The following is a 26,429-nucleotide window of genomic DNA, read 5'->3' as shown; positions in this document are numbered from 1 at the left end:
CGGCGAGAATGCTGGCAGCAGTGGTTCGCCATGTGCTGGCCATCCCTTCACCGTTAAATCATAGACCCAGGAGAGTGTCGGGTCATTTCGTGTTTCCTTTTCTATGTTTGCATTCGTCACAGGGAGACATTCGACTATAGTCGAGTGGAATAACTCCACTGGATCCACTGCCAGTTCTTCTTCCACCGTCGGCAACGGTAGGCGCGACAATCCATCAGCATTCCCATGCTGTTTAGTTCCTTTGTACTCGATGTCATATTGGTGTGCCCCTAGGAAAAGGGACCACCTCTGTAGCCGTTGTGCCGTCATTATCGGTACGCCCTTCTGAGGGTTGAAAATGGAGACGAGAGGTTGATGATCAGTCAGTAGAGTAAATTTCTGACCGTGCAGGTAGTGATTGAACTTCTTCACCCCCCACACCAGGCTGAGGGCCTCTCTGTCAATCTGGGCGTAGTTACGCTCGGCTGAAGTTAACGAGCGTGACGCAAAAGCTATCGGCCTCTCTGAACCATCAAGGAATTTATGTGACAGTACCGCTCCAATGCCGTAGGGAGACGCATCACACGCCAGTCTTATCAGTAGTGATGGGTTGTAGTGAGCCAATACTTCTCTTGAAGTGATTAGGTCCTTACTCTTCTGAAAGGCCCGCTTACATTCATCGCTCCATTTCCATGCTACTCCCGTTCGTAGTAGGGCGTTCAGTGGGTGCAGAATTGTGGACAAATTCGGCAAAAACTTATGGTAGTAATTCACCAATCCGAGGAATGACCTCAGTAGCGACACATTTTCAGGCGCTGGAGCCTTAACTACCGCTTCAATTTTGTCAGGGGACTTATGCAACCCCTCTTCATCAATCACGTGGCCACAATACGATATCTGTTTCTTAAAAAACCCGCACTTGGGGCGATTGGCTCGTAGCCCATGTTCCCGTAGTCTAGTGAGCACCTGCTCTAGGTTGGCAAGGTGTTCACTGTCATCTTCACCTGTCACTAGGATGTCGTCCAAGTAACACTGAGTCCCCGGAATCCCTTGCAGGACTTGTTCCATCGCTCTCTGCCATATCGCCGGAGCTGATGCTACTCCGAATACCAGTCGATTATACTGGTAAAGACCTCTGTGAGTGTTTATCGTGAGATACTTCCTAGAGGATTCTTCAACCTCCATCTGCAAATATGCTTGTGCTAGGTCAATTTTTGTAAAACACTTCCCTCCAGATAGTGAGGCGAAGATATCTTCTATCCTTGGAAGAGGATATTGTACTGTGTGAAGGACTGGGTTCACCATCACCTTGAAGTCCCCACAGATGCGAACCTTCCTTGGCTCCTCAGACTTATTGTTTAACGTTTTCTTCATGACAGGAACGATGGGTGTCGCCCACTCGCTCCAGTCTACCTTAGATAACACGCCTGCATTCTCCAGATTCTCCAGCTCTGCTTCGACGGCTGGGCGAATTGCATATGGTACCGGTCTTGCTTTGAAAAACTTGGGAATTGCATTCTCCTCTATTTTTATCGAGGCGGTTACGCCTTTAAGAGTGCCCAGTTCTTGTTGAAATACCTCTTTGGCGTCAGCTAAGATTGTTGACAATCGTCCAGGAGTGACGTCGTCATCCTTTTTACCAGCCACCGTCAGTGCCTGAATGGAGTGCCAGTCTAAACTTATCTTTCTGATCCATTCACATCCCAATAACGGTGGTCCACCATCTTGCAGAATGTAGAGATACAATTTCCGTATTTTCTTGCCGTTGTATTCGACAGGCACCCTTATTTTTCCTCTGGGGTATACTTTTTGCCCCGTATACGTCCTCAAGACAATGGATGTCTCTCTCAAGGGTATGTGTGAGAATAGCTGCTCGTAGTCTCGTCGATTCATGACGGTTAGCGCTGATCCTGTATCCAATTCCATTTTGACTTGGCACCCTGCTATCGTGAGGGTGACCCAAATGGTTCGGTGATCCTCTTTAGCGATTACATTGTGAAGTTTGAGACAGCTTAGTCTCTTGTTCCCGGATTCACTATCGCTCATCTGGTCTTCGGAACTACTGTCCGTCATCTTTTGTACTTTCCTGTACGGTTCCTTCGTAGCCCTTTTGTTGTCGTTGGTCTTCTTCCCAGACCTGCAAACTCGTGCAATGTGTCCCATCTTTCCACATTGCCTGCATATTTTGTCCTTGGACCAGCAGTCCTTCTGGTCATGGTTTGTTCTGCCGCAGCGATAACATTTTGCAAATCCCCGTGTCATTTCGTGGGTGCCGTATTCCTGTGGCTTTTGTTGTATTTCCGCAGCTCCCCTTGCTGCTGCTTCGTACGATACTGCCACGCTGAAAGCCTTATCTAGCGTCAGCTCTTTCTCTGAGAGTAACCTCTTCTGGGTTCCTTCACTCAGGAGTCCACAGACAAATTTGTCCCGTAGGGTATCTGCCAGTCCTGCTCCGAACTGGCAGTGCTTTGATAGCTTGCGTAGTTCCGTAAGGTAATCAGCATTGCTCTCATCTTTATGCTGATTTCTCTTGTGGAATTTAAATCTTTCTGCTATCAGCAGCGGTGTAGGATTTAGGTGTTCCTGTAGGATATCAACAATTTCGTTAAAACTCTTCGCCATCGGTTTGGCTGGAGTGATCAGGTTCCGCAATAGGCCGTACGTTCTTGCGCCCATTAAGTTTAGTAGTACCGATGCCTTTTTCTCATCGGCTACTTCGTTTACCTTGCAATGTACTTCGACTCTTTCCACATACGTGGTCCAGTCTTCTATTGCATTATCGAAGGCAGTGATATTGCCAGTCTTCGGCATCTTGGAAATCTAAGATGGCGCCTCCCACGCTTTGCCTTCTTCCCCGATTGAACAAAATGGCGCCTCCCGCGCTTTGCCTTCTTCCCCGCTGGATTAAGATGGCGCCTCCCGCGCTTTCTGTCTTCTCCGCTGCTGCTAGCGCTGTTGCTGGTGTTTTTATGCCTTGATGGCGACGCCCTATGGTCTTCGCGCACTTCCCCCCCGTGCTGCTGCTAACGCCGCTCTCCGCAGTCCCCGTGGCAAACTGCAGCTCCTTGCGGCTTCCTGTGCTTCTAATTTCTTTTATTTTCCCGTCGTCAGACCAAACCCTACAGGACACTTTCCTCCCTCTTCTCGGGTCTGTACGCTGCCCGGCTTCGTAGCACCGGCCGCGCCCTGTGTGCTCCACCCTCTCTCTCTCTCTCCTCTTCCCGACAACGCTGCTCGGCCCCGTTGAAAAGCCACCCGATCGAGCTCTAGCCCGCCGCAGCCCAGGAAGGATCAGTGTACTACCTGCCACCAGCCCGATTAGCTGGAACACCATAGACAGGATAACCAAGCCCCGCTCTCGACAGCCTCTCCTGCAAATCTTCAACTCCGATGAATCAGAGGCGGTTGCCCACGGTCGACGCCCGTTTCTTCTGTTTGTTTTTTTTTTCTTTCTTCCTTCTGGCCTCGACCTCTAACAACTTCGCTTCAGGGATGGATCCCCATGAGGTGGTGCAGAACTGCAGGTAAGTTCGGATCTGCTCGTCGCCAGTATTATGTCCGTGTGTAATTGAGACACGGACTGCAGGAGTTGGTTACAACAGGTGTTTACTGAGTGGAGACAAAACTGGAACTACTATGCAAAGTTACTACACAGGCTTATATACAGCGGTGGTCACTACTGGTACTGCAGTTTACAGGGGCTGCAGAATATAGTTCCTTCTGCAAAGTACATACACTACATTTAGCATAACTGCCGTGCTTTTTCTACTCTTGTGCCTTTATTTATAAAGTCCAGGATCCCATATGCCTTTTTAACAGCCTTCTCAACTTGTTCTGCTACCTTCAAAAACTTTTGTATGTGGACTCCCAGGTCTCTTTGTTCTTGCACCATCTTTATAATTGTACTATTTAATTTATATTGCCTCTCGCATTCTTCCTTCCAAAATGCATCACTTCACATTTCTCTGTATTAAATTTCATCTACCATGTCTATGAGTCTGTCTATGTCCTCCTGAAGTCTGCTAATATCCTCCTCAATGTTTACTACATTTCCAAGGTTTGTTTCATCTGAAAACTTTGAAATTATGCCTCCTATATCCAATTATGTATCCACACTACCACTGCCTTTTAATTGCATGGCATTCAGTTTTGTTAACAAGTCTGTCATGTGGCACTTTATCGAAAGCTTTTTGAAAGTCCATGGGCTAAAAAATTTGAATGCGCTGGAAAGCTGCTGGAGCCACTGTAGGCCGCAGTTAATTGCCGCCTGAATTAATCACGCAGGCAGCACTGGTATTTTGGTACTGCCTGCTGTTTAACATTAGCATAGCGCTAAACTTACCATGTAATGCTGGTTTTACTCACAGCAGGAGGCCCAATGTAGCATGGCCATAGTGTCCCTGCAGCAAGAATAGCATTCTCTTAAAGCTAACCTTTCATTTTAGAAAGCAGTGTCGGTCCCTTAAAGGGGAACTGCCTTCTAAAATGAAAAAAATTAAAATTATTTAAAAATAGGCAGTTTTTAGCCCTTAGAGCTCAACTGCCTTCTGAAAAAAAAACATTAAAACTAATTCCCAAATGGGAGTCTTCAGCTCTTAAAGCTGAATTGCCTTCTGCACCTAAAAAAATGGTAAAAGTGCTTCAGCACTAACACAAATGGCTCAACATGCCAGGGAAGGGGCTCACACGCAACACTCCAGCTTTGTGCAGGGGGTCAACGCTGCAAGAGAGGTCCTCTACCCATAGGGGCCAGGAGGCCCTCCAGAAAGAATGATGTGGGACCAGATCACTGAGGCCATCACCAAGTGTCACCTCCATGACCTGGCTCCAGTGCCCAAAGAAGCTTCATTACCTCAGACCACTGGTCAAGATCAGTGAATGAATCTTTAAAAGCCGTCTCCTACCAACTGCACCACTAGCCTCGCACACTGCTCATTGCATGACGCCACCCCCCACCCCCCAATCACTCACCTATCTACAATCTGTACCAAACACGAGGCACATCTCACATTCCTAGCTTCACCTCAACCCCTTGGAGGCAATGATGCTGGCCATTCTTAGCAGGGGCATGGCTGAGCCCTTGGCCAGCAGTGGGGCTGAGAGGACACAAGTTGCTGGTCTCCTCATATGTTATCCTCCTTCTCAGATCCACCTCTTGCTTTCCTGCCCTCCCTTCACCACAACTCCACCCTTGTGCCTTCCTCATTTCAGACACCCAAGAAATGCAGCAAAAAGAAGAAGAAACAACACCGTCCCAGCCACCAGCTCCTCAAGGTCAACCAGCAAGGTCATTTGCAGTGTCCCCCACTGAAAGTCAGCAGCCTTCCACCAGTCATCCTGCAGCCACTGGGGTAGCACTGCATGACATCAGTAGGATAACCAAAGGCACACACAAGACACTCACTAAGTGAATGCACAAGGGTTATTAGTTGATTTCTTGATGTCATATTGGATAGATAGATGTATAAAGTTGGATTGGAAAGTTTGCTTTGTGGTGGCTTTTATTTCAACATTGTGGCCATAAGGATGCTGTGATGGTCAGTAACAGAGGGAAGGTAAGGAGTGGGACAAATGTTGAAAGGGAAATTGGGGTTGAGGTCACTGGTACCGCAGGCGGATGATTCCATACTGGATATCCTGGCCAGAAAGGGGCTGTCTGGGTTGCATCCTTCCTTCTGCTTCTTCCTCCTCCTCCTCCCTCTGCGAGCAGCTTGTCCCCTTTGCTGCCTCTGCTCCATCTCCATGTGATGCTGCAGCCCAAGGGGGACAGCAACTAGAGCCCCCAGAACTGGAAGTAATTGATGTTCTCAGAGGCCTACCTTTAAGAGCCCAAGCCTTGCAAGTGTCCAGCAGCACTCCCTGCACACTTTAACAACTTTTTATGTATTGCACCAAGCCAATACACCAATAACATGTAAAGAAACTAGTCCATAAACAATAATATAAACATACCTGAAATTGGCGTGTATCCCTTTAAGATGCACTGGCAGCAGCCCTGTTGTACAGTTGCACGCATGTTCTCCCATGCGTGGTTTGGAAAGGGCGTTATTAAGAGCGGCGACGTCCAAAATCACAGATCGTGCATCAATTCAGGTGTTGCACGCCAATTGACGTTACGATCTGGGTCATTTAAATATGTGCAGCGAGCGCAGACAGCAACAGTGCTGCCCACCTCCCCAAAATGGCGGCCGCCGCGTTCCGCGCCAGAAGCGAGAGGAAACGAGGAGACCACCATTTTTTCTTCCAAACTGGCCTTAACGACTGGTGCTAACGATTCCAATTTTGCAGCGATTAAACTGAGAACCTGTCTGTCTGTTCAGATGGCTCCATAAGATAGGAGGGAGTGTGGGTCAGAGAAAAAGTCACAACACTGCAGTGCCAATCACTGAATTTGTTGTGTCGGTACCTTTCTACCTAGACACAATTTAGGACTCAGAACTCAGAGATTCAAACATGAAGTGCTTTATTGGAAGGAAAGGAAGTTCTGGAAAGTTCCGAACAAAGAGAGCTAAAACTTAACAGAGAACGCCCAACCATTTATCTCCTGTGACAGAGCCACCACAGGTGGGGGGAGAACACACAATAGAACACACAATACATAACATTTCCTCCCCTCTTAAATGGAAGGTCCACATTATTCCTCAACAGGTAAGTTACTTTCAATGCACGCAACGAACCTAGGGTAGAGGTAGACTGCCTCAAACCCTGACTTTACCCTGGGGTTTATTCTGCCCCAGTCTTGTGGGTAAGTCACTAAGCCTACAGATCCAAGCGTCTTGGAGGCTGCCGCTCTCTGACAGGATACCGGCGGTCATCGCTGGCTTCCACAGCAGTAGGCATTGACACAGGCCTGGATGGAGAAGGTGCCTGTGTCAGTTGAAAGTCAGGAGTTTGCACAGGTGGAACAGTCTCTTGGACTTCCTGTGTTGGAGAAGAGCACTGTGGCAAAGGATGCTGGTTTGCGGTATCATCCGGAAACAGTTCAGGCCAACCAGCCGTTGGAGCCTCTGTGGCTGTCTCTGCTCCTAGCAACAGTTGATCTGTGTGTCTTCTCCAGACGACGTCCTCAGCAGTCTCAACCGTGTAAGACACAGGGCCCGTCTGCGCGATCACCGTAGCAGGAACCCATTTCGGTCCAGTGTTGTAGTTTCGAGCTAGGACGTGCTCTCCCGGATGAAACCGTCTCTCCTTGGCTCTTTTCTCTCTCTTTTCAACTTGAGCTTGTTGTTGACAATGGACAACCTGTTCTGCCCTTGGAGGTTTGAGTAAGTCAAAACTTGTCCGCAACTGCCTCTTCATCATGAGCGAAGCGGGGGAAGTTTTGGTTGTGGCATACGGCTCGTTCCTGTAGGACAACAGGAAGCTGTTCAGACGTTGGTGGATTGAGCCCTGACCTTGCGATGCCTTCAAGGCGTGCTTCAAAGTTTGCACAAACCTTTCTGCCTGGCCGTTAGTAGAGGGATGATAGGGCGCAGACCTGATGTGTTGGACACCATTCACATGCAGGAAGGTTGCAAACTCCTGTGATACAAATTGTGGACCGTTGTCACTTACGAGTTGTTCTGGTGAGCCATAACGGCTGAACATCTCACCAAGTTTCTCAATTGTTTTCTCTGCCGTGGTAGACCTCATCACAGCGACCTCCGGCCACTTGATACGAGCGTCCACAACCATCATAAACATCTTCCCTTCGAAAGGACCGGCGAAGTCCACATGTACCCACTGCGACACTTCTGCAGGCCAATCCCAGGGGTGTAGGGTTGCCAGCTGTGGAACATTCCGGACCCTTTGACATGGGGAACATGTTTTGGCTTTCTCCTCAATATTCCCATCGAGACCTGGCCACCAGAAGTAGCTTCTTGCCATTTCCTTCATCCGAACCATCCCACTGTGGCCTGTATGAAGTTGTTGCAGTATAGGTTCCCTCAGAGGTGGCGGAATGATGACACGGCGTCCCCAAAGAAGACAACCTGGCTGGACGGAGAGCTCATTTCTTTTTGAAACGTAAGGTTTCAAACTAGGAGAATCTCCTATCGCTCTCCCTCGAATGACATCGTCCATTACCTCAGACAGGACTGGATCATTGCGGGTGTACCTTCAAACCTGAACTGCAGTGACAGGTGCTCCCTCCACTTGTCTAAAGTAGAAGATGTCTATCTGACGAGGCTCTGGGGGAGTAACAGGCAAGGGTAGCCTCGAGAGACCGTCTGCGTTACCGTGCAAGTCTGATTTGCGATATTTGATGTCGTATGTGTGTCCTGACAACAGTAAAGCCCACCTTTGCATCCTGCTTGCAGCGAGAGACGGAATTCCGGTGTGGGGCCCGAAGATTGAAGTCAATGGACGGTGGTCCGTCAGGAGTGTGAACCTTCTCCCAAACAGGTACTGATGAAATTTTCGAATTCCAAAAACGATTCCCAAGGCCTCGCGCTCGATCTGCGCATAGTTACTCTCGGCCTTGTTCAAGGTGCGTGATGCGAAGGCGATAGGTTTCTCTTCACCCGAAGGCATGATGTGGGATATGACTGCTCCCACACCATATGGTGATGCATCACATGCTAGCTGCACGGGTAGCTTTGGGTCGAAGTGTGTCAGGACCTCCGAATTCAGTAATGCTTTCTTTGCTTGGGCAAAAGCTTCGTTGCACAGTTCAGTCCATTTCCATGTTTTGCCTTGACATAGCAACTGATGCAACGGCTTCAGCAATGTTGCTAAGTCTGGAATAAACTTCCCATAGTGGTTAAGTAGCCCCAGAAATGAACGTAACTGGCTCACATTCTGGGGTGCTGGGGCCTCCACGATCGCCTTGACCTTTGGCGGCGCCTTATGCAGGCCAGTAGCGTCAATCACATGCCCCAGGTACTCAACTGAAGACTGAAAGAATTCACATTTGTCTTTACGAACTCTGAGTCCGTACTCTTTCAGTCGTTGTAGTGTCGCATCCAAGTTCAGAAGATGATGCTCCTCATTTGTCCCAGTGACAAGGATGTCGTCCAGGTAGCACTGGACTCCTGGCAGTCCACTCAAAATCTGATCTATTGCCCTTTGGAATAGAGCAGGGGCCGACGTAATTCCAAATGGAAGGCGGCAGTACCTGTATAGCCCCTTGTGTGTCACAATTGTCAGCAGCTCCTTTGATTTGTCATCGACATGCATTTGTAGATAAGCCTGGCATAAGTCTATTTTGCTGAACTTTTGCCCTCCGGCCAGGCCCGTAAAAAGATCATCAATGAGGGGAAGAGGGTACTGTTCCACAGACAGCACCGGGTTAACAGTCACTTTAAAATCCCCGCAGATTCGAACAGATCCATCCTTTTTCAGGACAGGAACAATGGGTGTGGCCAATTTGCTCACGCTCACAGGCTCCAGGACTCCATTCTCGACTAAGGCCTCCAAGTTAGCCTCAACTTTTGGCCTAATTGCATAGGGTACAGGTCGGGCTTTGTGAAACTTCGGCTTGCTGTCAGGTTTAATGTCCAGTCTCACGCTGATCTTTTTCATGCTCCCAAGTTCCCCATTGAAGAGTTCTGCATGTTTGTTTAACACTGCAGTCAGACCTGACTCCCCTTTTGACATCATGAGGACTGCAGGCCAGTCCAGCGTGATTTTCTCTAGCCACGCACGTCCCAGTAGCGATGGGTAATTTCCCTTTACCACATATAGTGGCAGTTTTGCAGTCTGTCCGTTCAATTTAACTGTCACCTCAATGACGCCTCTCATGGCCACAGGTTTGCTGGTATACGTCTTTAGCACAATATTTGTTGGCTGAAGGGTAAGATGCTTTAGCATTTTGTTGTAGACAGTGTCTGAAACAAGGGACACAGCCGCGCCTGTGTCCACCTCCATCCGCACTGATTGTCCCTCCACCAGTGGTGACACCCAGTAGCCATTTGAACTACCTGCAACCGTCAGTATGTGCACCTCTTCCCCCTCAGAGGTGTCGCTCCCCTCTGTTTTGCTTGTTCCATCATACTGCACTGAATGAACACTCTTTTTCCTCTCTTGCCCAAATACAGACATTTTGTTTCCATGCTTCCCAGCTCTGTCTGTTCTTTTTTTACCTCTACAGGCGCGTTCAATGTGACCCTTTTTGCCACAATTTCGGCATTCCAGCTCCGTACACCAGCAGTCATTAGCGTGATGGCCCGTTTTCCCACAACAGTAACATGTGCCGTTCCACGCACCTTTAGGCTCAGACGACACCTTGTGAACTCTCCCTGTTGTACTCAACTGGTGAGCCTCCTTTTCTGCCATCTCCATGGAGACACTAACTTCAATGGCCTTTTCAAGAGTAAGGTTGTCCTCAGTAAGAAGGCGCTTCTGTGTGGCTGCATTTTGCAGACCACACACAAATCTGTCTCTAATGGTGTCATTCAGCACCTCCTTGAACTGGCAGTGTTCCGACAACCTTTTTAAAGCAGCAATAAACATCGTCACTGATTCCCCCTCCTCTTGATTCCGTTTGTGAAATCTAAATCTCTCAGGAATAACCAGAGGTTTTGGTGAAAAATGTGCTCCAAGAATTTCCACTAGTTGCTTATATGTTTTAGTTCCTGGCTTATCTGGCTGCACGAGGCTGCAAAGTAAATTGAAAGTCTTCGGCCCAATTACACTCAAAAAGGTAGGCACGACCTTTTCATTTGCCACCGCATTCGCCAATACAAAATAGTCAAAACGTTCCGTATATGCGCTCCATTGCTCCACATTTTCATCAAAATCACCGATGTTTCCTAATATAGTAGCCATCTCACGTTTCAAATTAAATTTTCTGTTTACTCACTGCACCCGTAACGTATGCAGATTCATCCGCTCCTCGTTGCCACTTGTTGTGTCGGTACCTTTCTACCTAGACACAATTTAGGACTCAGAACTCAGAGATTCAAACATGAAGTGCTTTATTGGAAGGAAAGGAAGTTCTGGAAAGTTCCAAACAAAGAGAGCTAAAACGTAACAGAGAACACCCAACCATTTATCTCCTGTGACAGCGCCACCACAGGTGGGAGGAGAACACACAATAGAACACACAATACATAACAGAATTTACCCTGTATATAGCAATAATATGGTTTGTTACCTTTCTGCCTTTTGATCCTTTAGAACCAAATTCATTTCTGCCATTCATCCCCTGTGTGATAAATAATATGATTAGCAGCACAGTTGCACAAATTATTCAGCATTTTGTTACTTTGACTTGGTATATTTCAAAATGTAGATGCTACCAAAAAATAAAAAGAAGTGTATTGTATCCTTAACATAATGCTTTGGAAAATCATTGGAAGACTATCTCAGAGCAATGACCATTTTCAATTGAAACCAGCCAACAGAACTAGTCCAGTATATTAAGACCTCTGCTGAGCAGTGTTTCTCCCCACTGCCCAACCCCTTCCCAGGTCCTGGCTTCTAAAATGTGTGGCCCTCAATCCTAACATAAGTGCAAGGATCCACCTGCAGCAACTTCTGCTGCTGACCCCTCGTAGTATCTGTGGTCAGGGGAAAGTTTGGCATTTTAAATATTTCTGGCGGGTGCCTGCAGTTCTATGGGCACACTGCCATAGTGGGGGCAGGGTAGCAGAAAGAGCAGCAGAGGCTAGCCACTCATGCTGAACATTTCAAAGGGGCTAGCAACAGAGGTTCCACCCCAAACAGATCCCCATGGAAACTCAGGAGATGCTGGGACTTAGCATGCTCAGGTCTTGGCCAAACTTGCAGGCCTTCCGTTACGCTCCCATCCAAGTTATAGCGGAAGTGCGCTGGAAGGACTGCAGATTAACTGAGCCAATATTTTCAGGGCCAGGGTCTAGCCTCCAACCATAAAACTAATTTCTTCTGTCTGTATTGGATTTTACTGCTTTAACCCTTAGGAGCTAGGTTAAGAAGTTTGTCAGCCGGTGTGTGGTACTTGGATTGCAGTCAATGGGGTAAACATTATGATTGGGATTATTCCCATTAAAGCACTTAATGTGCTTATTTCAAGTTCATTTTTGTGCTATTTTAATGCCCGAGTTAAAATAACACAGAGATGAATTGGTTATGTGCGTTTTAAGACTTCATACAAGAACAGCAGCAATTATATTTTCCATCCTAATGTATGTTGACCTTCTCATTGTTATTCCATGAGGTAAGAAATAACTTATGTGAATTCATCCAGGTTTAATGGAAGATTAAAATGTATTTTCTGGTTATTGTCATGTCTATACGTGAAAAACACAGGGGGGGCTGAGAATGTGACAAGGCATTATCCCATTGTTTACTAAAATGGTTAATCTGTTAATATTCTGCTTGCTTTATTTCTTTCAATAGGACTGCTTTTACATCAGAGGAATCAAAGAGTAAATTTGTCAATCCCAGTGGGGAACCATACTCAAAGGGAATGTGGGTCAGAGGGCTACAATGCTGCAGCACAATTCTGCAACCTGTGTCCCCATTGACACCCCTGCCACACTTGTCTCTATATCCTTTGTATAATATGGTGACCAGAACTGCACGCAGTACTCTTAAGTGTGGTCTAACCAAGGTTCGATACAGGTTTAGCATAACTTCCCTACTTTTCAATTCTATCCCTCTAGAAACAAACCCTAGTGCTTGGTTTGCATTTTTAATGGCCTTGCTAACCTGAGGTGCAACTTTTAGTGATTTGTGTATTAGTGCTCCGAGATCCCTTTGTTCCTCTACCCCACCTAGACTCGCACTGTCCAAATGATAAGTGACCTCCCTATTCTTCCTACCAAAATGTAATACCTCACATTTGTCTGTGTTGAATGTCATTTGCCAATTATTTGCCCATTCTGCAAGTTTATTAATGTCCTCCTGCAATGTGTTGCAGTCCTCCTCAGTATTGATTATCCCCCCCAATTTGGTATCATCCGCAAATTTAGAAATTGTGTTTTTGATTCCAAAATCTAAATCGTTAATGTAAATTGTGAACAGCAGTGGTTCCAGCACTGATCCTTGTGGAACACCATTACCCACCTTCTGCCACTGTGAATAGCTGCCCTTTACTCCCACTCTCTGCTTTCTGTCTTGAAGCCAGCTAGAAATCAATTCTGCTACTTGTCCCGACTCCGCATTCTCTGACCTTATTCATTACTCTATTATGGGGTACCTTATCGAAGGCCTTTTGAAAATCTAGATAAATTACATCAACTGCATTACCATTGTCTACTCTCTCAGTTACCTCTTCAAAAAATTCAATAGGGTTGGTCAAGCAAGATTTTCCCTTTTGAAATCCATGCTGACTATTCATTATAATACTTTTTGTTTCTAGATGTTCTTCTATTCTCTCCTTTAGTAGGGCTTCCATTATTTTTCCGACCACCAATGTTAAGCTGACTGGTCTATAATTCCCTGGGCATGTTCTATCCCCCTTCTTAAATATAGGTATTAATTAGCTATCTGCCAGTCCTCTGGCACTACACCTTTTTCTAACAAGTTATTAAATATGTGTAGTAATGCCTCTGCTATCTCTTCCCTAGATTCTTTTATCCATCTGCAATCCATCCAGACCAGGGGTTTTATCCTCTTTGAGTTTAATTAGTTTATTTAATATATCCCCTTTTTTATATTAAACTAGCTGGGGGGGGGGGCCCGGCGTTGCCAGGGCTGTTTTGGGCCAGGCGGTTTAAATGGAGTCCCAGGCTTTGGGGCCTGTCTCTGTGTCCCTCTGTGAATCTGCTGCCGGGCAACATTTCTACCTTTTAATAGCTTCAAAGATGAAAGTGAAAGTACTTATAAAACGTTTTTGGTAAATTTGATGTTATTTTTAAAAGAGATACTAACTTTTTAGAAGCTTGATTAGCAGATTTTGAGCTGGAAGTAGTGAAGCAATGGCTGCCCGATGCCTGAGTTGAAAAGTATTAGTCCCACCCACAGACGCAGTGATTGGGCAACCATCAGGCGACTGAACTGTAGGATTGGTCAATCGTGACGGCACAGGATTGGTCGACCTTGACGTCAGTCAATCAATGCTATTAGCAGATAATGAGTTTAATTTTGAAGGTTTTTTGCATAACGCGTGAACAATTTTAGTCCGACCAAAAAGTAAATATGCTTATGACGGTTCTGGAATCGTCAGCTTTCTTTCGACGTAACGCACGTGTAGGTACGCTCTATAACTTTCGAGTTTATTCAAGACAGACAGACAGACGGAATGACAGACAGAAGTATCCTTTTATATATATAGATGCACTTATCTCATTACTCATCTCATCATCCAATGTCATGTCCACCTGTTCTCTCTCCCTGTTAAATACTGAAGCGAAATAATGATTTAATATTTCTGCCATCTCCGTATCGTTACTTGTGGTATTGTCCTGTCTATCCCTTAATGGCCCTATTCCAATCCCAACTTTACTGTTTTATTGCTGTGCCTGTAAAATATTTTACTATTTTGTTTTACGTTCCTTGATAATTTAATTTCATAGTTCCTCTTTGCCTTCCTAATTGTTTTTTTGACTTCTCTCCTAATCCCTTCATATTCTCTCTTATCATGCGCTCCTTTGCTGTACTTAATGTATGCCTCTTTCCTTACCCTCAATTGTTTCCTTATGTCTTTATTCATCCATGGAGTCTCATTAGTGTTTAATTTGTTCTTTCCTTTTAGCGGAATATATTTTTCCTGCACTCTGTTGAACACCATTTTAAATGTTTCCCACTGTCGTTCTACATCGTTGTTTGCCAATATTGTTGCCCATTTTATCTTCCCAAGTTCTATCCTCAGCCCCTCAAAATCAGCTTTTCTACAATCTGTTAACTTGTTTTTTGTCATTCTTATGTCCTTCTCTATTATCATCTTAAAGCGTATTATATTATGGTCACTAATCCCTATATGTTCTCCTACTTTACTTCTCTTATCTGCTCTGGCTCATTCCCCATAACTAGATCCTACTAAATTACTACTGCAGCCCTTGAATGCTTAGAGAAAGCAGTTATATACTTTGGCTTTGAATGTAATATGCTGAATAACAAAATCTAGGACATTTCTTGACAAGACTAGATATTGGGTGGGAGCCCTGCGATTTTATTCCAATTGCTGTTCTAGATCATTTGTTGTTTGTGAATTCTTGCCAGGAGATGTGTAAAAAGACAAAATGGGGTAGAGTTTCCACTTTGGGTGCAATTGGGAAATTGCACCCAAAATGCACTTGAAATTGCACTGGTTAGGTTACAGTTCAAGTTTCTGCCAAAATTCATTTGCATAATCACAAACGTAAAATGTTCCATGAACCAGCGCAATCAGACAGCGTACTAGAACATAATTGTTTCTTTTTTTTTCTTTCCATTAAAATGTATTCCTTGATGTATTTAGGAGTGGTATCCAAGTGCAGTTTTATTAATACAGCTGAAAATGGATTGAACAGTAAAAATAAGCATTTTTAATAAGTATTTTCAGTCCTCCACCTGTGAGTAACCTGATTTAAAATCGCTGAAAATGGCTTAAAGAAAAATATACTGAACCATTTAATAATTACATTTGTGTACACTAGTTAATTTCTTAGAAAATTTAATGTTTTTTGATAGGAAAAACTTTTAAAACGTGCCTACTCATACCTGTGCGCCTAAGAAAATGAACGTAATTTGAAGAGCCTTCCCTAACCAGCACAATTGGCGGAATCTCTCAATTTTGACCTGGGGCGTGGGCAGTTTTGTGGGCAGGGCAAATTGAATCTTGAACCAGTGTAAAAGATCGGGGAAAACATGAACGTAAGCAGTTTGGGGCGTAATTCACTCATTTTTAAAATGCTCCGATCTTTTGCGCTGGTTTGGCCTGATTGTGCCCAGATTGTGCTGATATTACTTGAGTACACAAGCGGATACACGACTGCAATAAATTTAAGAAAAAGAATAAGCTCATCATCATCCCGCGAAGTCCCTTTGGTCCTCTTACTCCTTTGTTCCCAGAATCTCCAAGCTCACCCTATTAATTTCCAAGGGACTAGTTAATAATAGATAAATTATACAAATATACCAGAGAATGTAAGGGGTACATTTTACAATTCAATGCTCCCGGCACAGGCTTCACATGATAGGAGTGCATGATCAGAAATACGGGCATGGAAGCCAATACACCTGATTAATAGACAGAAATTCTGAAGCCTACAAATCTCGCACCTTGACCTCCACATTCAAATTTCTGATTTATGCTCATGTCACAAGAAACTTTGTATGAGGAGTACTAACTCATAAAATTTACCCTAGGAACCCTTTTCAATTCTACACTCAAGTGACAAACAAGATTTCTCACCTACACAGAGAATGAAAGTTCAAGCATCTTACCAACAGGATTACAGCACAATAAACTATTTTTTATTAATTGAGAAGAAAATGACCATCTTGAAAATGGCCACCAGCACAGATCAAACACTCCTATTGTTATAACAGTCTTATAGTTTGAATATGATTAAAATGGGCAACTCTCACTGTAAGTAACTGCAGACTTGATGCTCAAGTGCAAATCTAAGTATTTTAGGGGAAAGTTTGAAAACAGCATTTTTCTGGTCGCTATTCATTAACCAGAAATATAGCTTTATGTTATACTGTTAATTATAAATTGATTGAGAACAGGCTGTAAGTCTGCAGGCAGAAAGTGGTTGTAGATGGTTTCGGATCTGCTTGGAGACTGGTCAGCAGTGGTGTCCTGCAAAGTCTGTGAATATGCAGAACATAGATACTTGTGTTGCCAGCAGGGTTGGTGTTTGTTGATTGTCACATTTAAAATCTTATAAGGTGAAAGCATTGGCATGGCAGCAATAGAGTGCCATGCACAATTATGGGCATGCATGTCCATTTAGAAAATAGATGAACAGTTGCGCCTTCTCTTTCTGATGCTCCACCAAGCTTATAGTGAAGTGCTAGTAAGATGCAATGCAAGATGAGTTTGTTAAACTGAGCAAAATTTAACAACATCTATCTTGGCCACCTTTCATATACCGGCAAATGTTTTCCTCACCTGCTCTCAGCATCAGTACATGGGTAAGACAGCACTGACTCAGCCATCACTTTCCAGCTTGTTTTGGTGCTGCTTTTCACTGAAACCCATTCTGCAGCTTCAACAAGGACAAGCCTTTGCTGCAGGATCTCCTGCATCAAGAACACTCAAAGCTGTACCCTAGAATGGAGCTGTTCTGCTTTGTTGACTTGATCCAACTATTTCTCCTCCCCATTAACAGAAGGGCTTTAAGGGCAACTAATAGCCATTTAAGAACTACTCATTTTGGATAACCTGATCTTTGACCTGCAGTGATATTATGTAAATGTGGTGCATACAACACACATGACCACATTATCATCCCCTAAATGCTTGTACAGGGGAATACCATTTCTTCACAATTTTTTAGTCTACTCTGTTTTCGTTTTTAATCCATTCATGCAGTCTAATTTCAAGTGATCTGGAGTTGATCACAAATTAAAGATGCATTTTTAATTGTCCTGCTTAATAGAACTGCACGCATGCAATAATAATAAAAAAACATTGCATGTTTCTTCTCCCAAAGTGGTATAGATAAATAATAACTAACGACACTTACGGTTTTCCCTTTGTGTCCAAGGTGACCAATTTCTCCCCAAAGGCCTGGGTCTCCAGATGGACCCTGCCAAATGAATGATACAGAAATATTGATTAAATGACTGCATATTTCATAATGACCAGATAAATGTAATTTTGGAATTTAGGAATTATCTTGATGGTTGGAATTGAAATCAGATAGAAATTTGTTAATGTATGTTCTACAGAGCATTCAGGCGCTCCCATTTTTGGTACATTTCCTGTGCCTGAATGGAGAGGCTCGAGGAGCCCAGGTATTTTCTATTTTTTTTCCTTTCCCAATATGGCTGGTGACACACTTCTGGATAGAAATGTGCACGTGCATCCTGCCCGCCATATTGGGGGCTTAGTAGGCCAGTTAGTGCCAGAAGAAAGGGTGCTGCATGGCTGAATTGATAATCCATTGGGTCGAACGTTAGTCTAAATGTCAGACAAGATAATTGGTTTTAGACTATGAGGGAGGTTGGGATAACCGAACTCTCAATAGTTTGGTCACCTGTCCTGATAGCTACTTTGTTGGCTCGGTGTCAATTTTTTTCTGATTACTTTTGTAAAACACCTTTGACATTTTACTACATTAAAAGCACTATATAAATGCAAGTTGTTGTTGTTGTGTAGTTGTAGCACTGGGACAAATTGTAGCACGCCTACAACCATCCTGGCTGAGATCAGCTAAATCAACTCAGAACAGGGTTTGTACCTGAACCTTCATGATTTAGTACCATACATACCCAACAACCATTAGGAGAGTCTTATTTTAAATCTCTTTTCAGGATCTTGAGCATAAAAGCTGAGGGTTGTAGTGACCTTCACTGTCATTGATAGTCCTATGACCCTCAACTTTTATCCGCAAGGTCCTTGTCCACAGGGACATCACATGAGTCTGCCGTTATGCTGTCCACTGCTGCATTAATCATGGAAACGGCCACATTTCCCCATCCATTCACAATAAACACTTCAACATGGATCACCAGCAGTAACAGGAGGGGCAGGTCCATTTTTACCAAACACTTTGAATCCCTGAGGTGTAGGACATCATTGACTGTACCCATGTAATCATCCATGCATCCACCAACAATACTGTGACATACCTAAATTGAAAGAGATTTGATTCCATTGAGGCAAACAAATGTGGTGCATCTCTTTGAAGGGGAAGAAAAGGTGGAGGGTTGTCTGCTTGGAGATAGAACTATGCAATTCAACCACTATAGTTGTTAGTTCTGGATGTTGCAAACTGTCTTGCATAATCCTTCCAAGACTTTAGAGACAAATGTCTGAAACGCCAGATGAAAGCTGCTAGCTGCTATTCAGAGGCCAGCTATCAGTGTTTTGGGGTTCATACAATAGAATCATTGGGGGGTAAAGTTCAACCTTGGCAGGGGCGCAAAATGAGCAGTAGAGGATTGGCCACCTGTTATACACCCCATTCAATTTTTCTTTCCAATGACTTCAATGGAAAGAAAAATCAGGGGCGGGGGTGGGGGAGGGGGTGTATAACAGGTGGCCAATCCACTACCACCTGCTGAAGTTGAATTTCATCCCCATTGAATATTACAGTACAGAAAGAAGCCATTTGGTCCTTCTCAGCTGTGCCAGCTCCTGAAAGATCTTCCCATTTCCCTGCCTTTTCCCCAAACTTTTTTCTTTTTCCAATATTTATTCACTCCCCTTTTAAAGGCTATTATCGGTTCTGCTTCCACCACTGTTTCTGGTAGGGCATTCCATATCTTATCAATTCTCTGTATAAAAGAAATTCTTTTAACCTCTCCCTTTATTTTTTAGGCGATGATTTTAAATTTATACCCTTAAAATACCGACTTACCAGTGGAAATTATTTTTCCCAACTTACCTCATCAAAGTCTCTTAAAATTTTAAACACCTCTATGAGACCTCCTCTAAACATTTTTCATTATAATAGAAAGAACCACAGTTTCTGAAAATATAATAAAGAGTATCTGAAAATTTAATAACGAGTAGTCAGCACGGATGCTTGACCAACCTCGTTGAATTCTTTAAAGAGGTAACAGAAAGGGTAGATAAGAGTAATGTAGTAGATAGGGGTCGATTTTCCCGAAGCTGTCGGGAAGAAGTCGGGACTACAACTTTCGGGTTTTAGAACCACCTACATCGACGTCCGGCCAATCCGCTCGATTTTCCCTTGATTGACCTTATTGAGCCCGCCCAGCAAGCTCAGCAGGCCAATTAAGGGCCACCCGGCAACAGGTGACGTCACAGACTGAAATTTAATCTGTCAAGAGTACTTGACAGATGAAATATCAGTGTTTCACAGTTGTTTGAAGCTGTGAAACACTGACAGTCTGAGTTCTAACCTGAGTCCTTCTGCACAGACTCAGTTAGAACTCTCAGCAGCACTCAAAGCTGAAGGCTGTCACTTTTCACAGATCGCAGCCATTCAGCTTTAAGTGCCGGCTGAGTGCTGCGCTCCCGACGCCTACAAGAAGAAAGGCTGTTAAGGTAAGTACAGGTAAGTAAAAGTTCTTTACACACTTTAGACACACCAAACACACTTACCTTTGCACTCATGCACCCATTACTCACCTGAACACTGACATCGCGACCCCTCCAAGTCCTTCAACCCGACGGCCCACCTGCTCTAACCTGGCGTGGTTTGGAACCGTCGGGAATCCCACACGACACCCCTCAAAATAGGGATTAGGCTAAAAATTGCCTGTTAACTACCCATTAACAGGCAGTTAATTGGCACTAATCCCTTCCCGCCTGGGGTCAGCAGGTCCCAGTGCGGGGCGGGTACCCGCCGCCTCTGAAACTTGTGTGGAGCGGGGTTTTGGGCGGGATGGTGTTGGGACCCCCGAATTCGGGATTTTCCCCCCCACACGCCTGAAACCCCACCTGACAGCTCCAGGAAAATTGACCCCAATATGTTTGGATTTCCAAAAGGTCTTCGATAAGATACTGCATTGTAGACTCATGACTAAGGTCAAAGCATTTGGGCCTAGAAATTTGGTGGGCTGTGCCACCAGTTAGCGCCTAAAGAGGGCACTCAGTGGCTTTAGCGCCACTGGCCGCGCCTCCCGCGATATTTAGCAGGGGCGCTAATGGCGGCGTTAACTTGTTGCGCTGCGCCGCCTCCGATGACGTCATCGGTGTGCGCAGCGCCCCGCTACCGTCCCGATCTCGATATTTGGCAGCGACCGCCTCTGTAGCGCCGTTCGCAAATGGCGCCCGGTTCACGGGGCCTTCCTGTGGCGGCAGTGGCGTAAATTAAGGTGGAGGTGCGGAGCGGCCGTTTTTTCCGGCGGCCGCCTGCCAGCACCTCCATCCCCGGCCTCCTGATCACCCCCCGCGGCATTGCCGGCTATTTTCCGAGAGCCCGGCACTTCTCCTCAGTGCCGGGCTCTTTTGCCGGCACTCGCAATCTCCGATCGCGCTGGTGCAGGCTCCTCCCCCTTAAGAATGGGAGGAAGGCCTGCAGTACTGCAGTGCGCCGTGCCACAGCGTGTGGCGCTGCGGCACGTTGCGCTGCGATATTCAGTTTCAGTGCCCTAAGAGGGACGTGGAGCATCTCGAGCCTCGCCCCATGTCCCTCTTGGGGCACTCAAGCTGAATTTCCGGTGGTCGCTACTGCTCCAAACGCTGCGCTAAATCCGGCGCCCAGGCGAGCTTGGTGCCCCGTTTGCAGCTCCACCCAATTTCTCCCCCTTGGAGTCAGGGGACAAGTAGCAGAACAGATAGCAAGCTGGCTACAAAATAGAAAACAGAGATTAGGGGTTAAAGGTAGTTACGCAGACTGGCAAAAAGCGGAAACTGGTGTTCCACAAGGATCGGTGCTGGGACCACCATAGTTGACCATTTACGTAAACGATTTGGACTCAGAAGTCAGAAGTACAATTTCAAAATTTGTGGAAGACACCAAACTGGATGGTGTAATTAATACAGAGGAGGACTGCAACAAAATACAGGAAGACATTAATAATCTTGCAGAATGGGCATTTAATTGGCAAATGTACTTCAATATAGATTAGTGTGATGTGATACATTTTGGTAGAAAGAGTAAGAAGACCACATAGTCCTTGGAAAACAAGTGTCTAAATGGGGTAGAGGAACAGAAGGATCTGGGGGTACAGATACACAAATCATTAAAAGTAGCGACACAGGTTAATAAGGCCATAAAAAAGCATTGGGGTTCATTTCTAGAGGGATAGAATTGAAAAGCAGAGAAGTTATGTTAAACTTGTATAGAACCTTGGTTAGACCACACTTGGAGAACTACGAACAGTTCTGGTCTCCATATTATAAAAAGGATATAGAGGCATGTAAGTTGCAGGGTTCTCAAAATTCCCGCACTCCCCAAATTATGGATCAAGGGACCCTGTTTTGGACAAGTTATTAAAACCAGGGTACCCAAAATGGCTTCTGTAACCTCGTGACCAAAAGTGACAGGATTTTTAAAAGCAAGGCTCTGCAAACAAGCAGGCCCGGAGACGAAACTTAAAATGCAGGAATCTGTGAAAAGGGACTCTCTGGAGCCAGCCAGACAAAGTAAACACAGAATACGCATTCATTCAACTTGAATCAAATCAAGCTAGAATAGGCCTATAATCGTGGCCATTAGGTTTCTGCATGTTTAATCAATAACAGCTCACAGTAGCCATCAAGTCAGGATGGGGACAATTAAGTCTTATCCATGACAAAACAACCCGGACATCGGGGCCATTAGACCCGGAGTCAACCACTCCAAAAGTAGTTAAAATAAATGGTTGTAATCATTTAAAACTAGCCCGCCAAAAGTTAAACAATGGACTGACCTGATTTGGCGCGCAGATAAGGAGTTGAAGAACGGGTATAATTGTAGGCCCATCAGTAGCAATCGCTCTCTTGACTCTTGACTCTGACCTCTTGCCTGTGGCCTTGGTCGCTCGTACTCGCACCCTGGCCTTGTGGCGGGTTCTCTTCTCGCTACCCGCACCACTCAACAACCAAGGACGCCCATTACACCAGGGCCAAACGCGGGAGGAGAACGAGACCCGAGTTCGAAGCCACACAGGACACACAGGCCACAAAAGGGGCGGACGAGACGAGACAAGACGAGATGAAGAAGAAGATAAACTGATAACAGCAGAGAAGGGCAGCGAAAGACGCATTGGTAAAAATCAAACGCCTAGTTATAAGCTGGTGTTTGGTGAAGAAAGTGACAGTGCATGTATGGACAGTGAGAATAAGTTGGCGTTTGAACGCTGCGAATAAGCTGGCGTTAAACGCGGATGTCAACGCCCGCGATGAATAAACCAGCGCTCGAAGCTTGGGTAGTGAAATCATCTAAGTGGTAAAAACCGTCAACCGACCCCCAACCGCAACATTACCGCCGATGACCACCCGAGGGAGAAGAAGAAGAAAACCCATCGCGATGAGACGATGACGGTTGCGGAGAAAAGGAGGGTGCTTCACATCAACAACTTCAGCGCCGCACCCTGAGACCACGTGGCGACGGGGTACCCCAAAGGACAGGGAGAACGGACCTCAAAATTCACAACCGTTAAAGCAACAGGTTTTGGATTGGTGAGCATGAATTCCTGGCCCCTCATAGCTTAATCAAGTTAGTTATAGGGGGTGGGATAAGGATAAGGGGATTGTTAACGTAGTTGTTTTTCCTTCGCTGTGCAGTGTGTTCCCCATTCCCATATAAGTGTAATTGTTTTATGCCTGTAATTTTCATACCAGTAATTTTTCATAAGATTGTTGTATTCTGCTTTTAGTAAAATCTTGTTTTTTTTACACCAAACCACTTGTCTACTTGATTTTCTGTATCGCCGCCTGTACCTAAGTCCGGTGTCTAGAACCCAGGGGTGTGGGAGTGATTCAAACCGTTCAGAGGACAGTCAGAGGTGAAGCTGGCTGGGCACGCACATGGCACGCACACGGCACCCCCTATAGGCAATGGCAAAGCTGCAAAAAAGATGTACTAGAATGATACCAGAACTGAGAGGTTATACCTATCAGGAAAGATTGAACAGGCTGGGGCTCTTTTCTCTAGAAAAGAGATGACTGAAAGGTGAGCTGATAGAGGTCTTTAAGATTATAAAAAGGTTTGATAAGGTAAATGTAGAGAAGATGCTTCCACTTGCAGGGGAGACCAGAACTAGGGGCCATAAATATAAGATAGTCACTAATAAATTCAATAAGGAAATCAGGAGAAACTTTTTTACCCAGAGAGTGGTTAGAATGTGGAACCCGCTACCACAAGGAGTAGTTGAGGCGAATAGCAGAGATGCATTTAAGGGGAAGCTAGATAAACACATGCGGGAGAAAGGAATAGAAGGATATATTGATGGGCTTAGATGAAGAAGGGTGGGAGGAGACTCATGTGGAGCATAATCACCGGCATAGACTTGTTGGGCCCAATGGCCTATTTCGTTGCTGTAACTACTATGTAAGTTTCTCTAATCTTTTCTCATAAGTAAGGTTTCTCATCTCTGGTCACATCTTGCTGAATCTCCTGTACCCTCTCAACGGCCTTAACAATTTTTTTTTTTGCTCTTGGGACGTTGGTGATGCTGGCAAGGCCACACTTATTGCTCATTCCTAGTTCCCCTGAGAAGGTGGTGGTGGCCTTTCTCCTTAAACCTTTGCAGTCCTTGTGGTGATGGTGCTGCCACAATGATGTTAGGTAGGAAATTCTAGGGTTTTAACCCAGCGATGATGAATAATTGGCAATATATGTCCAAGTTAGAACTTGGAGGTGATGGTGTCGACATGATGTTGCTTCTCTTGTCCTTCTCAATTGTAGAGGTTGCAGGGCTGAGAGGTATTGTTGAAGTAAGTTTAGCAAGTTGCTCCAATGCATCCTGTAGATAATCCTTAGTGTGCTAGTGGTGGAGGGGTTGGATATTGAGTCCAGTGGCAGAGGTGCTAATGAAGTGGACTATTTTGTCCTGCATGGTTTCAAGTTTCTTGGCCTAGAAATTGGATAAGGCCCAAAAAAGAGCGCAGGCAGCGCAAAGCGCTATGTGCCTACGACCGTTGAAAGTGGTGCAGACAACACGCAATAATGATTGCAGCACTGAAATTGGTGCTAATCGCTCTGCTGATTGGCTTAGAGCTGTACAGGAGGGCCAATATCGGGTGCAGTCTACTGACCAATAAAGTTTGGCCTAGGCTCACTGCACTACTTAAAGGCGAGGACTTTGGTTGCAGAAGCACCTCATTGTCATTGTGTAAAAAGTCATGGCCCAACAGCCAAGAGAAAGGGCGAGGAGATTTTCAGATGCGACACTGGAGGCCTTGGTTCTAGAGGTTCAAAGACACTGTCAGGTCCTCCACCCGTAGGGGGGCAGAAGGCATTCAAGACAGAGCAGCAGAAGGCTGTGGGAGGAGATCGCTGAAGCCATCAGTGCCACGAGTATTGTCCTCAGGACCTGGATCCAGTGCTGCAAAAAGGTTAATGACCTCACACGAGTGGTCAATATGAGTGAATGCATCATCAAATGCCGTATCCCACCATCTGCACCACAAGCCTTACACACTGCTCAATGCACCACACCCCCATCACACTCACCTACCAACAGTCTCCAGCAATCACCACTCATACCTCACAAACAGAGCTTCACTTCATCCTCACAAACTTACCACCACTGCAAGACTCACACTCACATCTCATACCTTGCACACACCAGCAACTATTCAACCATAGCAAACACATCACCCAAACACATTGCACCACATTCACTGACACACTTCCCTTTCTTTTGCAGGCAAAGGTCGCTCATAACCACCGGGAGCAGCAACAGACGGGTGGAGGGGAATCCCAGCTACAGAACCTGATGGAGCTGGAGGAAGCAGTGCTGAAGATCATTGGAGCGGCAGTCACAGAGTCCGTGCTGAGCGTGAAAGTTGAAAGCATTTTTAAAAATTTGTTCCTGGGATGTGGGTGTCGCTGGCAACACCAGCATTTATTGCCCATCTCTAATTGCCCTTGAGCGGGTGGTGGTGAGCCGCCTTCTTGAACTGCTGCAGTCCTTGTGGTGAAAGAACTCCCATAGTGCTGTTAGGGAGGGAGTTCCAGGATGTTGACCCAGATATTTCCAAGTCTGGATGGGTGTAACTTGGAGGGGAACATGCAGGTGATGGCGTTCCCATTAAATGGTACACACTTCAGCCACGGTACGCCGGTGGTGGAGGGAGTGAATGCTGAAGGTGGTGGATGGGGTGCCAATCAAGCGGGTTGCTTTGTCCTCGATGGTGTTGAGCTTCTTGAGTGTTGTTGGAGCTGCAATCATCAAGACAAGTGGAGAGTAATCCATCACACTCCTGACTTGTGCCTTGTAGATGGTGGAAAGGCTTTAGGGAGTCAGGAGGTGAGACACTCACCGCAGAATACCCAGCCTCTGACCTGCTCTTGTTGCCACAGTATTTATGTGGCTGGTCCAGTTAAGTTTCTGGTCAATGGTGACCCCCAGGATGTTGATGGTGGGGGATTCGGCGATGGTAATGCCGTTGAATGTCAAGGGGCTGTGGTTAGACTCTCGCTTGTTGAAGATAGTCATTGCCTGCCACTTGTGTGGAGCAAATGTTACTTGCCACTTATCAGCCCAAGCCCGAATGTTGTCCAAATCTGGCTGCATGCAGGCATGAACTGCTTCACTATCTGAGGAGTTGCAAATGGAACTGAACACTGTGCAATGATCAGTGAAAATCCCCACTTCTGACCTTATGATAGAGGGAAGGTCATTGATGAAGCAGCTGAATATGGTTGGGCCTAGGACACTGCCCTGAGGAACTCCTGCAGCGATGTCCTGGGGCTGAGATGATTGATTCCCATTGATTTCAATTTTACTAGGACTCCTTGATGCCTCACTCGGTCAAATGCTGCCTTAATGTCAAGGACAGTCACTCTCACCTCACCTCTGGAATTCAGCTCTTTTGTCCATGTTTG

General features: G+C 45.5%; 1 pseudogene; it reads right to left on the bottom strand.

Annotated features, from left to right (window-relative positions):
* Positions 1-26,429, bottom strand: part of LOC147117765 (collagen alpha-6(VI) chain-like) — a 281,465-nt pseudogene that overhangs the window by 95,858 nt on the left and 159,178 nt on the right.

The sequence above is a fragment of the Somniosus microcephalus genome, chromosome 5 (genome assembly GCF_052327205.1).
Source record: "Somniosus microcephalus isolate GS21.2 chromosome 5, FLI_Smic_1.0, whole genome shotgun sequence".
Lineage (NCBI taxonomy): Eukaryota > Metazoa > Chordata > Chondrichthyes > Squaliformes > Somniosidae > Somniosus > Somniosus microcephalus.
This window is presented reverse-complemented; position numbering and strand designations above follow the sequence as displayed.